The following is a 13,733-nucleotide window of genomic DNA, read 5'->3' as shown; positions in this document are numbered from 1 at the left end:
TCACATTTTCTTCTCCCTTCCCCTCTCCTCCTTGTTATGTGCAGAATGCTTTGAGTTTGTCACCAGACATTGAGAGTGTGTATGTGAGAGTCTATGAAAGACAGGATGGACCAAATTCAGAGATGAGTGTAAGTGAATCTAAGGAAGTCTAATTTGCTGTAATTTGCACCTTCTTTCAGCCTCCTTGGCATATAAGTGACACTAGTTTAGATTCATTTAGGCTCTCTGAGGCTACATCTACACTAGGAACTAGGCGTGTGATTCCCAGCTTGCACAGACATAATCACACTAGCTTTTATCAAGTCAGCATGCTAAAAATAGTAGTACAGCCACAGTAGCATGGGCAGTGGTGAGTGACAGCACAGGCTGACCACCCTAAGAACAAACCAGGTTGTACCCTCATGGGCAGTACTCCGGGCAGCTAACCCGTGCTGCTGCTCACCAATGCCCATGCTACCGCCGCTACGTGGCTATTTTTAGCACACTAGCCTGATGAGTGTTAGTGTAAGTATGTCTACATAAGCTGGGAATCGCACCCCTACTTCCAAGTGTGGACATAGCCTTAGAGTGCCAGATTCTGCCTCATTGAAGTGAAATGGGAGGTTCTGCACTGATTTCAATGAGAGTAGGATTGGACACAGACTCACCTCTCACTATGGCCCAGAGTATGTTCAAGTGCTAGAGAAAAAGAATGTGTGTGTGTATGTGTGTGCATGTGTGTGTGTACACACACGCATGCGCATGCATGGTATGCACAATTTAAAATCCGCTTGGTTTAAATTGTTTGCATCACCACAGGGCAGTGTTCATTCACTGGAGGATGTTTTCCATCAGACAAAATGGATCTGTCACTCAATGGATATGAGACGCCTCTGGGATCTCCTTATTTCAGTACATTTGCTGAAACATTGTCTGCTAATGAGAGCTCTGTGAAATATTCCCAATGAAACCAAAGAACATGCAGTGCTCACCAGGCCTCATCTTTCATTCTCTGCACCTTTACACCAGTGCAAAGTAGTGTTCTGATTTATTGGCATTTTGCACCCATTTGTCATTCTGCACTGGAGTTAAATAATTGCACAAGGTGAAGAGCAATGGAGAATCAGACCCATCATTTTGGAGTAGGGGGATCAGTTGACTCAGGTTTGCCGTTTTTAGCAAACCTAGGTCTAACTCTGGGTAAACTTGGGTCTGATTGATAGTGTTTGCATCAAAAGCATGTGGAACTTGCAGATTCACATGGATTTTGTGTGAAATCAGGTGAAACTTAGTAGTTTCTACTGAGCTGTGTGGTTCATTCGAATCTGAAATTCAAAGTGAAACAATGTTGAATTTAATGCGAAGGAAATATATACTCATGAATCTCTGGGAACCAAAGCAACAATGTTTTAGGCATTTTTGTATTGTAATTATTACTATTTAAAAAAAATATTTACTAACCATCGTATGTTGAATATACTGAGATCCTTTCAGTTAAAGATTTCAAAGTACTTTACACAGGTGAGCATTATTATCTCCCTTTTATAGGTGAGAAAACTGAGGGCAAGCAAGATTAAGTGACATGCTCAATGTCACAGTGTGATTCAGTGGCAGTCAGGTTGAGAACCCAGGTCATCTGACTCTTATTCCCCTGTACTAACCACTTCTGCATTGTCTCTAGTTAATTTACATGGAGTTGCTTTTAGCTATGCTTATTAGGGCTATGCAATACTGCAGAAAACGTGCATAACTTTTGTTTTTTCCATGACATTTCCTCAGTTTCTTAACTTACCATTTTCATCTTTGTGAAATGTGATTTCAAAACCAAGCAAAATCCCAAAATGATGCATGTTTTCACAGTGCCAACAATTCACCAATGTTCGCTTGAAAATTTTATTGAAACAGGATCAAATCTGAATTTTCAAAATGGCAATGTCATGTTCTCACACTGATATTCTGCTCATTTTGGATTTTACTGAGAATATTTCACATACCTACAATGCTTATTTACTTTGCTGCATATTATTCTTTATGTCCCAAGTACTGAAATAGTGAAGGGGTGAGGGGACACCATTTCCAAACCTCAGATAATATGATCCAATGTGCTGTACTCCCCAACCCTTTCCCAGTACGTTCTAGTTAAGGATATTATCTCAGATTGAAGCTAGATAGGCAGAATATGGAGATCCCCATGATGTAAAATGTAGCTTGCTGGCCTGGAGCAACTCTTCAATTTTTCACATTTATATGACACTAGGAGAGTAAGTAAGAGCCATGATTTTGTCTCATGCCCTAGCAGCTGGAATTTACATAAGCTTATAGGGGTCCTGAAATCACAAATGCAAAGTGAAGTATTGCATATCATTACAATAAATCATGGCATGTCACAGAAGCCTAAAACTTAAATAAAGAGGGGCAGCTTTTAGAATAAATCTGATTGGTCATACATCACAACTAGTGAATAGTTCTGTTTTTCAATATTCTGTAGATCACATGAACTATGTCAATCTCCCTTTTTATTCTGTCACATCACATGCAATTTTGTAGAGTTACCTCCATGAACTATGTTTATGTTGGCTTTATGTGTCTGTCTGTCTGTCTATCCTTTCTCCTTTTAATAATTGTGCAAAGCACATGTATAAAAATACTTTAACAACATTACCTTCTTAACCCTCCTAACCCTCTTGAGATGTACAGCGGGTAGGTAAATATTATCACTAGTCTTATTTTATGCTGGAGACCCTGGAGTAAAGAAAAGTTGCATGGTTTGCCCAAGGCTGTAGAGAGAGTCAATGTTTGAGCCAAAATAAGAACTCAGGAGACTGGTTTTTAACTCTCCACCTCTCTTTCCTTCTGTGATTTGAAGGACTGGATTTTTACGAACAATTGTGGCTCACACATGCACAAATGACCCTCTGTTGTTTGTATTACAGTAGTGCCTAGAAGCCCCAAGCAAGATCAGGGACCCATTGTGCAAAGCAGTATGCAAAAATCTTAGGAAGGGACTGTCCTTGCCACAAACAGCTTGCAAATGAGTGTATTGTCTGAGTCTTCTGGCTCAGTAGTGAACCTCCTGCAGATGATCTGAGAACCAGGATTCTGCTTTGGGTTGGCCAGAGAAATTGGGATGAGGCCACAAAGCAATCTCTCCAATGAGCAGTTAGAAGGATGAACACTCTGGGAACCTTTAAGAAGACCACGCCAAAGGGCATTATCCCCTTGAGATGCTGCTCAGGTGCAGACAGAACCACAGTCACAACACACACACACACACACACACACACACACACAGCCCTTTCTTTTGGATTTGAAGGTCATAAAGAAGAACTAGGGGCATAAGGAAGTAAGCAGCAAGACCTCTAGATAGCAAGTCCTATTATAGCTGAGAAGAGTGAAAAGTGGGAGCAACAGAACCAGGAGTTGTCTGTTAGCAGCTGCCATAGGGTACCAGAGACAGAAGTGGAGCAATGAGCAGGGCAGGTCAACATGGTTATAGGGAAAAGGGCTGTAAAAGGACCCAAGTGACAGGTTATGATGAAAAAAGGACAAAGAGTGATGACAACATTGCAGATCTGAGGAGAGACCAAGCTGTCCTCAGAGAAGGCCTGTGGGATGCAGTATTCACCAGAGCAATAGAGAGCAGGAGGAGCAGTGACTAGAGTGTACAAAGATGTGCACAAGAGGAGCACACAGAGGGAACAATCCTCTTGGACTTTTATACAGCAGCACCAAAACAAGTGGTGTGGCAAGAAGCGCGGGGGGAAGACCAGAGTGGGCAAGGAGTGGGGAAGACCAATGTGGCAAAACCCACCACAGAAACCTATGCCCAGAGTAAAGACTGTTTGGCCTTGAAAGAGAGGGAAGGAACTGGCTGGCTGGAGATCAGTACTTCCAAAGCTGGAGCCAAAAACAAAAGGGCCCTAGGGTACTGAGTGAGAGTCCTGATGGACAAAGCTATCCATGCACCATGTCAAACTACTGGATAGTCTTTGAGGGCCTTGGTTTAGGACTCAACAAAGCAAATTGTGAGCTTTAGTGCTGAGGACATTTGTAACCATTTCTCCTCTGCTAAACCCTAGCAAAAATTGCTTTTCATATAGCTATAGACGAGTCTTTCATGAAAAACCACCATCTGCTAAGGCCTGGTATATGAAGCTTCTTCTACCATTATCCTTGAGCCAATGGTATCATTAGCCAGTCTACCAGGCTTGCAAAAATCTACTGTACTGCAGTCCTCAGACAGCTTCCCAAGCAGGGGCAGTTGCAACAGAGGTTCTTAGAGGAGATACAGGAAAGCTTCAGTGCTCTTCTTCAGGCATCACAACCAAGGGGCTTTATATGGGATCAGAGATGTGCTTATTTGAATGTCAATGCTTGAAATAGTCCCATGTATGTATCACATGAGAGCATGCAATTTTCATATGTGCATGACTTTAGTATTTTTAACTCCACCCAAGGTAATACAAAATGTACCTCGTTCCATACCAAAAAGTTTCTATTAGGTTTAACCCCAGTCAGGTCTCACCTCCTTAGATATGAGTTATTTCTCATTGCCTTGAATTGATGAATGGTGTGTGAACCATATTGTATAGTTCATTTTGGTGTCTGATTATCCTAAAACAGGGTATGGATTGTGGATTAAAGGAGTCAAGAATGGCTGATCTCAGTGGGTTTAAATATATAATTTCCAATATGTATATATAATAGGAGAACACAGTTTAAAAACCTTTGTGAACTAGGCCAGTGAATGGCTGAAATGTCAGAAGTTCTGTTCTACACTGCTTTATAGGATAACAGAATGAGATTACATGTCTCTTTAATACTGTGGTGAATTCTCCCTTATTAGTCTGCTCGTATTACATTGCATGCTGTTTTCCAGTATTTAGTGGAATCCTCTTAAATGTAACCCTATGAAATTAATAGAGCTGTTAAAATAATTCTGTTTTGGTATAATTGTTTTTCCCCATTAATAGCTGGGTTCTTCTACATGTTTCCAAGGGTACAGTAGGTGTATGCCTTCCATCTTATGATCCGTTAATCAATTTAAAGGGCATTGCAGTATATACAGTAACATGGTATTGCACTGGTATTTCAGTAAAGAGAAAAACAACTCTGGATAATTAAAATCCATTAAAAGATGAAAGATAGGGAATCCTCTTGTCTTCTGAGCACATTTTACAACTAATGATAAATTTCTTCTTGCATTTTCCGATAGCTCTCTCACTCTCACAAACAGTAGATTCTGGTTCAGATTTTCAAAAACGCTCAGGGCCAGATTTTCAAGTGCTCAGCACCCACAAATGCACCAAACACAATAGCACCAAACAAGATGCACACTAACGGATTTCCAAAAGAGCTCAGCGCCCAATGTGCTGAGCCCTTTGCAAAATCTGGCCCCATGAGGATCAGAGTCTGCTGCTCTCTGATCCATACGCCCAGATTCCACTGGGAGTTGTGCGTGTATAGCTGATGGTACAGTTTGGCCTTCGGTGTTTCTGAAGGGAGTAACAATGAAAAAACCAGACTACTAGCTGAAGAGCACAACAGTCAACACAGGGGATCCAAGAGGTATCAAAAGGGAGCATATTAATATTGGTTTTGAATGTAAGAGCTGTTTTGATTAAGGTTCTATGTGTATGAAGAAACTGGGGGATGGAGGTGGGAGGGAAAGGGGTATAGTTTATTGAATGGATAAAGGCATGTACTGGTACTCACTAATCTTTGTCATCAAGATGATCTCCCAGGGCATGAACGTGCTCCCACTGAAGTAACTGAACCATTCTGTTATAGACTGAGGGGGAACATGAGAACAGTTTTCAAGTACGTAAAACATTGTTACAAGGAGGAGGGAGAAAAATTGTTCTCCTTAACCTCTGAGGATAGGACAAGAAGCAATGGGCTTAAATTGCAGCAAGGGTGGTTTAGGTTGGACATTAGGAAAAACTTCCTAACTGTCAGGGTGGTTAAGCACTGGAATAAATTGTCTAGGGAGGTTGTGGAATCTCCGACATTGGAGATTTTTAAGAGCAGGCTAGACAAACACCTGTAGTCCTGCCAGTGCAGGGGACTGGACTAGATGACCTCTCAAGGTGCCTTCCAGTCTTATGATTCTATTATTCTATGTTTGCTATCTTGTACAGAATAAAGTTAGAGTGTTTCAGTTTGAAGCACACTTTATTTACCTTCCATATTCCAACTGGATCATATTAGGGACTGTATGCTATATGAACATTAATAGGAATGTCCTCACATGAAGGAATCCAGGCTGTAACTCAGTAGAACAAGCTCCACCACTTTTCAGAAAGGAAAAGGGTAGCATTTCTGCTCTGTCTGCTGACTACTCTGCCTCCAAGAGCACAGCTCCATCCTAATCCAAAATGATATTTTAACCCTCCGCCTGCTGATCTCTGCTCTTCCTGGTGACATTGTGATGTAATGTCATGATCACATGGTGATGTGATCATGTGACACCACCCAACCATGATGCAAAAAAGTCAAAGGCCTGAAGAGTTTTCCCCATCTACAGCTCCTGAACCCATGTCCACCATCATTCATAAGCTCCCCCTCCAGTTCAGACCCACTGTATCCCATGACAATGTTAAGTGTTATATTTTCTCTGCTGCTTTATTAAAAACAAATCTCATACTAGCATGAAATTCCTTTAACTGAAGGGAATGTTTTCTGGCTCATGCATGTACTACCCTATAACAACTTATTATAAACAAATACCTCAATAACCATTTGGGTTCTATATAGTTGTGGAATGTGGCCCTACTTCAACATACCAGTTTATTTCTGCCATGTCTCTGTAGAGTGCAAGCATCATTACATTAATGAGCATTGCACATCAGGATTTGTCTAATAGTGCGGACCTAGTGTGGTTTTTGAAAGACCAGTTCCTATCTTGGCATTGTCCATACTGAGGAGAATTATACTTTTCAGTCAAAACACATTTCTCATTCCCCTGAAAGGTAGCATCATATTTTCTCTGTTTTTGTCAGGAAGACAAACTGAAGGTGAAATTATTTCATCACTAAATTGCCAGTTTAAAAACAGGAAGTTTCTTGAAAGCAAATTCACCAAAAAATAGATCCTATTTTTTTGTTGAAAACTTTCAATATTAGATTTATTTTGATTGACCAGCTTAATAAATTGATTAAAAAATGGGGTTGTATTTTTCCACAGAAAATGTGCCTGTTCTTTTCATTAAAAGAGGAAAAAAATCTAATTTAGCAGCTCTGTAAAACACACCTACCAAAAACAAAGGAAGAACTTCTTTGAATACTGGGTCTGGAGTGACAGGGAGATGAATAAACATAGGAAGGCTGTTCCAGGTGACATCATTACACCAGCCATAGTGAGATTATATGGAGGTTCATAGAGGCTGATTAGTATAAGAGGCAGGAAGGGGAGCAGAGAGTGTGAAAAAGTCTCTGAATTGGGCTGGGGCAAACCCATAGGGGATTCAAAATGAGTTTCTCCAGTTTTAGTTAAGAATTTGACAAAAATCAGACTTTCATGCCAAGCACAGAAAGCTATTTCAAAATTGGACAGGAGTCTGGAGGAGCTGTGTAAGTCAATGACAAATATCAGTTGACAAACATTTTTAGCAAACGATAGTTGGCATGGATATTGTCTGCTTTCCTTTAATCACTGCTCTAGAAGACCTTTTCACATGTGTTCCACAATTTCCTCAGGAGCTATCATTCTCCTTTATTTAAAAAAAAAAAAAAGATAAAATCACTCCTGATATTTTTAGCTCAGCTGCATTATGACACAGCTGACACCGTTATGTCTCTACTCTGTAGGTTCCTGGATGTCAACAAAGTTGAGCAATTTTCTGTGGTTCAGATCGTTTCTGCCATGGGACAAGGTCCAATATCTCATTAAGTGAACAACATGTGAATATAACCACCTACAGTGCTGGTTACATACATATAGTGCATGGTGCCTTGCATGAAAACAGATGTTGGGGAATCTGCCCGAGTGAAATAAGCAAAGGAAGATTACCTCCATAAATTAGTTATGTGCTAAAAATTAGTTATGTGCCCTTTTAAAGGGATTATGAAAATTTTTGTCCTCTCTCTCTCAAAAAGAACCACAAAAACCAGAGCCCTAGTGATACAAAATCACTCATTGCAGGTGTAAAATATCTGCTTACTCAGTATCCCATATATAAACCCTTTAAGAGGCAAATTCAGAGGTGAGTCTAAATCAGTGATACTCAGACTGAGGCTTGGGAGCCTAAGTGGCTCTTTAATATGTCTCCTCTGGCTTTTTGCAGCACATGATATTAAAGCAGTGTGTGATTTAATTATTAACTAATCTAAGTTATTAACCAATCAAGATATTTTTGCTATGTTATTAACTAACTGTAATTGATAAAATAATAATACTTGGTCAGAATAACCAAATATATATAAGAAAGGCAGGGGTTGGCAAACTTTTTGGCATGAGGGCCACATCTGGGTATGGAAATTATATACAACATTGTGATTTTTAAACAAATTAATATGAAATAATTATTGGTTAATCCAAATGATTAAAGCCAAATCATAGTTATTTTACAGATTGGCTATTTTCAGTATTTTTTCTTTCTGTTTTTGGAGATATAGGACAGAATAATTTTGCTTAACTACATACTACATATGGCGGGCCATGAATGCTCACAAAATTGGGGGTTGGGGTGCATGATGGTGTGAGGGCTCCAGCTGGGGGTGCAGGCTCTGGGGTAGGGATGAGGAGTTGGGGGTGCAGGAGGGTGCTCCAGGCTGGGACCAAGGGGTTCAGAGGTCAGGAGGGGCATCAGGGCTGGGGCAAGGGGTTGGGGCATGGAAGAGGGTCAGGGGTGCAGGCTCCAGGCAGCGCTTACCTCAAGCAGCTCCCAGAAACAGCAGCATGTCCCTCCTCCATCTCCTATGTGGAGGCGTGGCCAGGCAGCTCTGCGCCCTGCCCCATCTGCAGGCGTTTCCCCTGCAGTTCCCATTGGCCTTGGTTTCTGGCCAATGGGAGCTGTGCGGGTGGCACTTGGGGCAGGGGCAGCATGAGGAGCCCCTTGGCTGCCTCTGTGTGTGTAGGAGCTGGAGGGGGGACATGCTGCTGCTTCCAGGAGCTGTGCAGAGCCTTAATCACTATTAATTTTTTTAATCTTGTGATTAATCGCAATTAATCATGCAATTAATCACACTGTTAATAATAGAATACCATTTTTTAAAATATTTTTGGAAGTTTTCTACATTTTCAAAGTGAAAGCGGGCATTTGCATGGCACTCTTGCAGCTGGTGTCGCAAGATATTTACATGCCAAATGTGCTAAAGAGTCATATGTCCCTTCATGTTTCAACCACCATCCCAGAGGACATGCGTTCATGCTGATGACAGGTTCTGCTCAATAACAATCCAAAGCAATACAGACCGATGCATGTTCATTTTCATTATCTGAGTCAGATGCCATCAGCAGAAGGTTGATTTTCTTTTTTGGTGGTTTGGGTTTCCGCATCAAAATATTGCTCTTTTAAGACTTCTGAAAGCATGCTCCACATCTCGTCCCTCAGATTTTGGAAGGCATTTCAGATTCTTAAACCTTGGGTCGAGTGCTGTATCTATCCTTAAAAATCTCACATTGGTACTTTCTTTGTGTTTTGTGAAATCTGCAATGAAAGTGTTCTTAAAATGAACAACATGTGCTAGATCGTCATCCGAGACTGCTATAACATGAAATATATACAGAATGCGGGTAAAACAGAGCAGGGGACATACAATTCTCCCTCAAGGAGTTGAGGCACAAATTTAATTACTGCATTATTTTTTTAATGAGTGTCATCAGCATGGAAGCATGTCTTCTGGAATGCTGGCCGAAGCATGAAGGGACATACGAATGCTTAGCATACCTGGCACATAAATACCTTCCAATGCCAGCTACAAAAGTACCATGTAAATGCCTGTTCTCACTTTCTGGTGACATAAATAAGAAGAGGGCAGCATTATCTCCTGTAAATGTAAACAAACTTGTTTTTCTTAGCGATTGGCTGAACAAGAAGTAGGACTGAGTGGACTTGTAGGCTCTGAAGTTTTACATTGTTTTGTTTTTGAGTGCAGTTATGTAACAAAAAATCATCTGCATTTGTAAATTGCACTTTCATGACAAAGAGATTGCACTACAGTACTTGTATGAGGTGAATTGAAAAATACTATATCTTTTGTTTAACATTTTTATAGTGCAAATATTTGTAATAAAAAAAATATACACTTTGATTTCAATTACAACACAGACTACAATATATATGAAAATGTAGAAAAACATCCAAAAATATTTAATAAATTTCAGTTGGTATTCTATTGTTTAACAGTGCGATTAAAACTGTGATGAATAGTGATTCATTTTTTTAATTGCAATTAATTTTTTGAGTTAATTGCATGAGTTAACTGCAATTAATCGACAACCCTAGTCAAAACAAAAAGCAAATGAAACAATGAATTCACACTACTGTGGCTGTTTTGGGTAATATTGATTACAAATTTGGCTCCTGAACCACTGAGGTCTGATTATCACTGGTCTAAATAAATCCAAATAAAATATTCAGAATCTCTTAGACTCACCCCTGAGTTTGGTTCTTTGGCTACTAGGAAATGGTATCACCATTGCGATTTTTAAACAAATTAATATAAAATAATTATAGGTTAATCCTAATGATTAAAGCCAAATCATAGTTATTTTACAGATTGGCTATTTTCCGTATTTTTTCTTTCTGTTTTTGGAGATATAGGACAGGATAATTTTGCTTAACTACATACTCCCTTCAGTTCCATTTGGGTATGGAAGTCTTATTCCTATTTGTCTTAAAGTATTTTGTTCTGTTGATGTTCACCCCTGTCAAAACAGCTGCTGTGTTCTACCCCAGAATTAGCTACATGTCAACGGTAGTGGCTGAAGTTGTGTTCCTCCTAAGGATGTTGTGGGGCTTAATTAATAAATCTTTGGCCTGTGTTCTGTAGAAGATCAGACTAGATGCCCATCATTGCAATTCTGACTTCGCATGGTTCAAAATATTACATTTTTTTTTCCTGCAGAAGAAGGGGTTTGTGGTAGGGAAGCAAGCGGAAAAGGCAGAAAAAATGGGGGGAAACAGATTTTAGGGGTTTTTACCACTTTCTTGTATTTGTTCTACCTCTTTCCACCTTATGCAATGGAAGGAATGGGGTATTAAATAAAAAGTCAGGGGGGAACCCACTTTCACACACTTTTCTCTCACTTTATTCTCTGCCCCCTTTTTTTCCCTGATGGAAAGGGAGATGGGGGGGGGGGGTTAAATAGTTCAAAAAGTGAGAGAAAGTGTCACCTTTTAAACTTTTTCCCCCCGCACCTTCCCCATGTTAAAAAGTTTCTAAACAGGTGCAAAAATGGTTCCCATCCACCACCACCACTTACCCTTACTTTTTAAAAAATCTTTCCCTCTCTTTTTTCTGCGGGAGAAGGGCAAGGTGTTTAATCTGAGAGACATTGGGCATTTCCACACAACTGCTAACTGCAAAACTTCACAAATGCCAACATGTTTTAGAATTTTAAAAACAAAACATTTATTGACTAAAAGAAATGTTTCCATTTTTGATGAAACATTGTTTTTCAATTAAAAAAAAACTTGTGTTGAAAATTTTTTCTTGAATTTTTTCCCCATCAAAATAAATAAATATGCTAATCTATTTCCTGCTTCTACTGTTTGTATTAATTCTGTCATGTTTCAGGGGCCAATTCTGCAACTAACTGCTTAAAACAAACAAAACAAAACAAAACAAAACCCCAAAACAACTTTTGATTGGCTTCAATGGGAGTTAAAAGCACTTCAGGGCTTTAGGAAAGGGGCCTGACCAGTTCTGAAAGCACTCAAAGATGAATGGCTTTAACTAATATCTATGAGTTTTCAGAAGTTCCTTTTAGTTATAATGTGATCCTCAGTGCACTTAGTACCTTTTATAAAAAAAGATTTAGTGTATTGTGACAATAATAGCAGAGCACACTCTACCTTTAAAAAGGCTAAATCAATTCTTCGTACTTCAGAAAGTCACATTCCATTGATCTGACATCAGAAAAATCAACTGGGATAACTTTAGAACATTCAGACATGTCAGATACATGAGCATTCTGGGAAGTGGAGCTCGAATGACTTTGGTTAAAAACCCTAGGACAAATTTCTGACATACACTGAAGTAATGGAATTACCCCAGGGATGAACTTGGTCCATTGTCTCTACAAATGACTAAAAATCCCTTTATTTTGACCCATTTTTTTCAAATGGCTGTGCCTGAAAAAATTCAAACGCACCAGTTGCACCTGTGTATGTCTGTATTTGGGCGCACAAACTAGGTCACTGTGAATACAAACAGGTAGCCAAGTCCTGGAATAACAAATCTGTGCTTGCAAAGGCAAAGATTTTAAAGTTGCCACTGCTGTGCCAGCTTATTAAAACCTACCTCCTATGGTAACCGTTTTAATAGTTTTCAGCATTTCAAGCACATTTACACTGATACGTCTTTTAGACGATTGAAAAGTTTTGAAACTTAAAAATAGTCTTAGGTTATGTCATGGAGGGGGAGAGAAAAAGCAAATAGGCTACAAGCAGCCATAAGGAAGAAATTCCAGCCCAAGATCAAAGTGCCTTGAGCTCTACTCTTGTAGTTTATTGAAAACCAGAAATCTTTATTTTAAAACTAAGTCACAACAATGTTGTCACACCTATTGTGTGTCTGCTTACATGCTCAATTGATTCCACTGGACTAGACAGAGAAGTAGATGTCTGCTAATATGGATCCTGTTGGAGGATCAGAGCCCGCTTCATTTTAAATAACCCAAGTACTTGAAAGAAAAGATATGATATGAAAAGGCTCTAAGTCAGCAAAGCATTTAAGCACAAGCTGAACTTTAAGTACATGGCTGATACCATCCCTATCGAAGAACACAACTGAGCGTGTGCTTAAATCCCATTAAAGTCCATGAGACTCCAGCACATGAGTAAAGTTCAGCATATGCTTAAGTACTTTGCTGAACTGGGGCTTAACCATTAAGGATGTGATAAATCTTATACTGTTTACCTAATAAATATAAACATATTAGGCCAGAGTTTTAAGTAGCATAAATTGGCGTGGCTCCATTAAAGTAAATTGAGCTATGCTGATTTACATCAATTGAGGATCTGTCAAATTATTCTTATCAAGTGCAAAGAAGTATGTCACTAGAACACAACAACCTTAACTTTGACCTTTTTATATATTATTTTTATCTTGATCACAATATCAAAATACATTTTTAAGGGATACAGTCAATTGAAAAATGTGTCTTGTGTATATATTTTTCAACCTGACAGTTGAAAGTTTTGGTAAAGTATTTATAATTGCTGTTTCTTAAGAATATTATTGTATGTCTAGTTCAAGAGGAAAAAGCATAACTGTTCATTTATGGTAAAATTATGCATGCATGTGGGCTTGCATTGGAGGCTGATCAATAAGTGTCATTTAATGGGTACATATATAATTTTTATGGTTCTTTTTTTAAAGGGGTTTGTGTTGTGTTATATTTTGAGATTGCTGATGAAAGAGAGCTATTTTGGGTCAGTGTTAAGCTTGTTATGTTGTGATGAAATATGCATTTATTTTACTTTGTACTCGATAGGAATAATACATGTATGTTTATTATGTAGGCACTGCAAGATTTATGACATCTTCCACTGTTAATGTCTTTGCTTGTAAGTGCTTGGGTTTTGT

The sequence above is a fragment of the Natator depressus genome, chromosome 13 (assembly GCF_965152275.1).
Source record: "Natator depressus isolate rNatDep1 chromosome 13, rNatDep2.hap1, whole genome shotgun sequence".
NCBI classification, from domain to species: Eukaryota; Metazoa; Chordata; order Testudines; family Cheloniidae; genus Natator; species Natator depressus.
Note: the sequence above shows the minus strand (reverse complement) of the source record.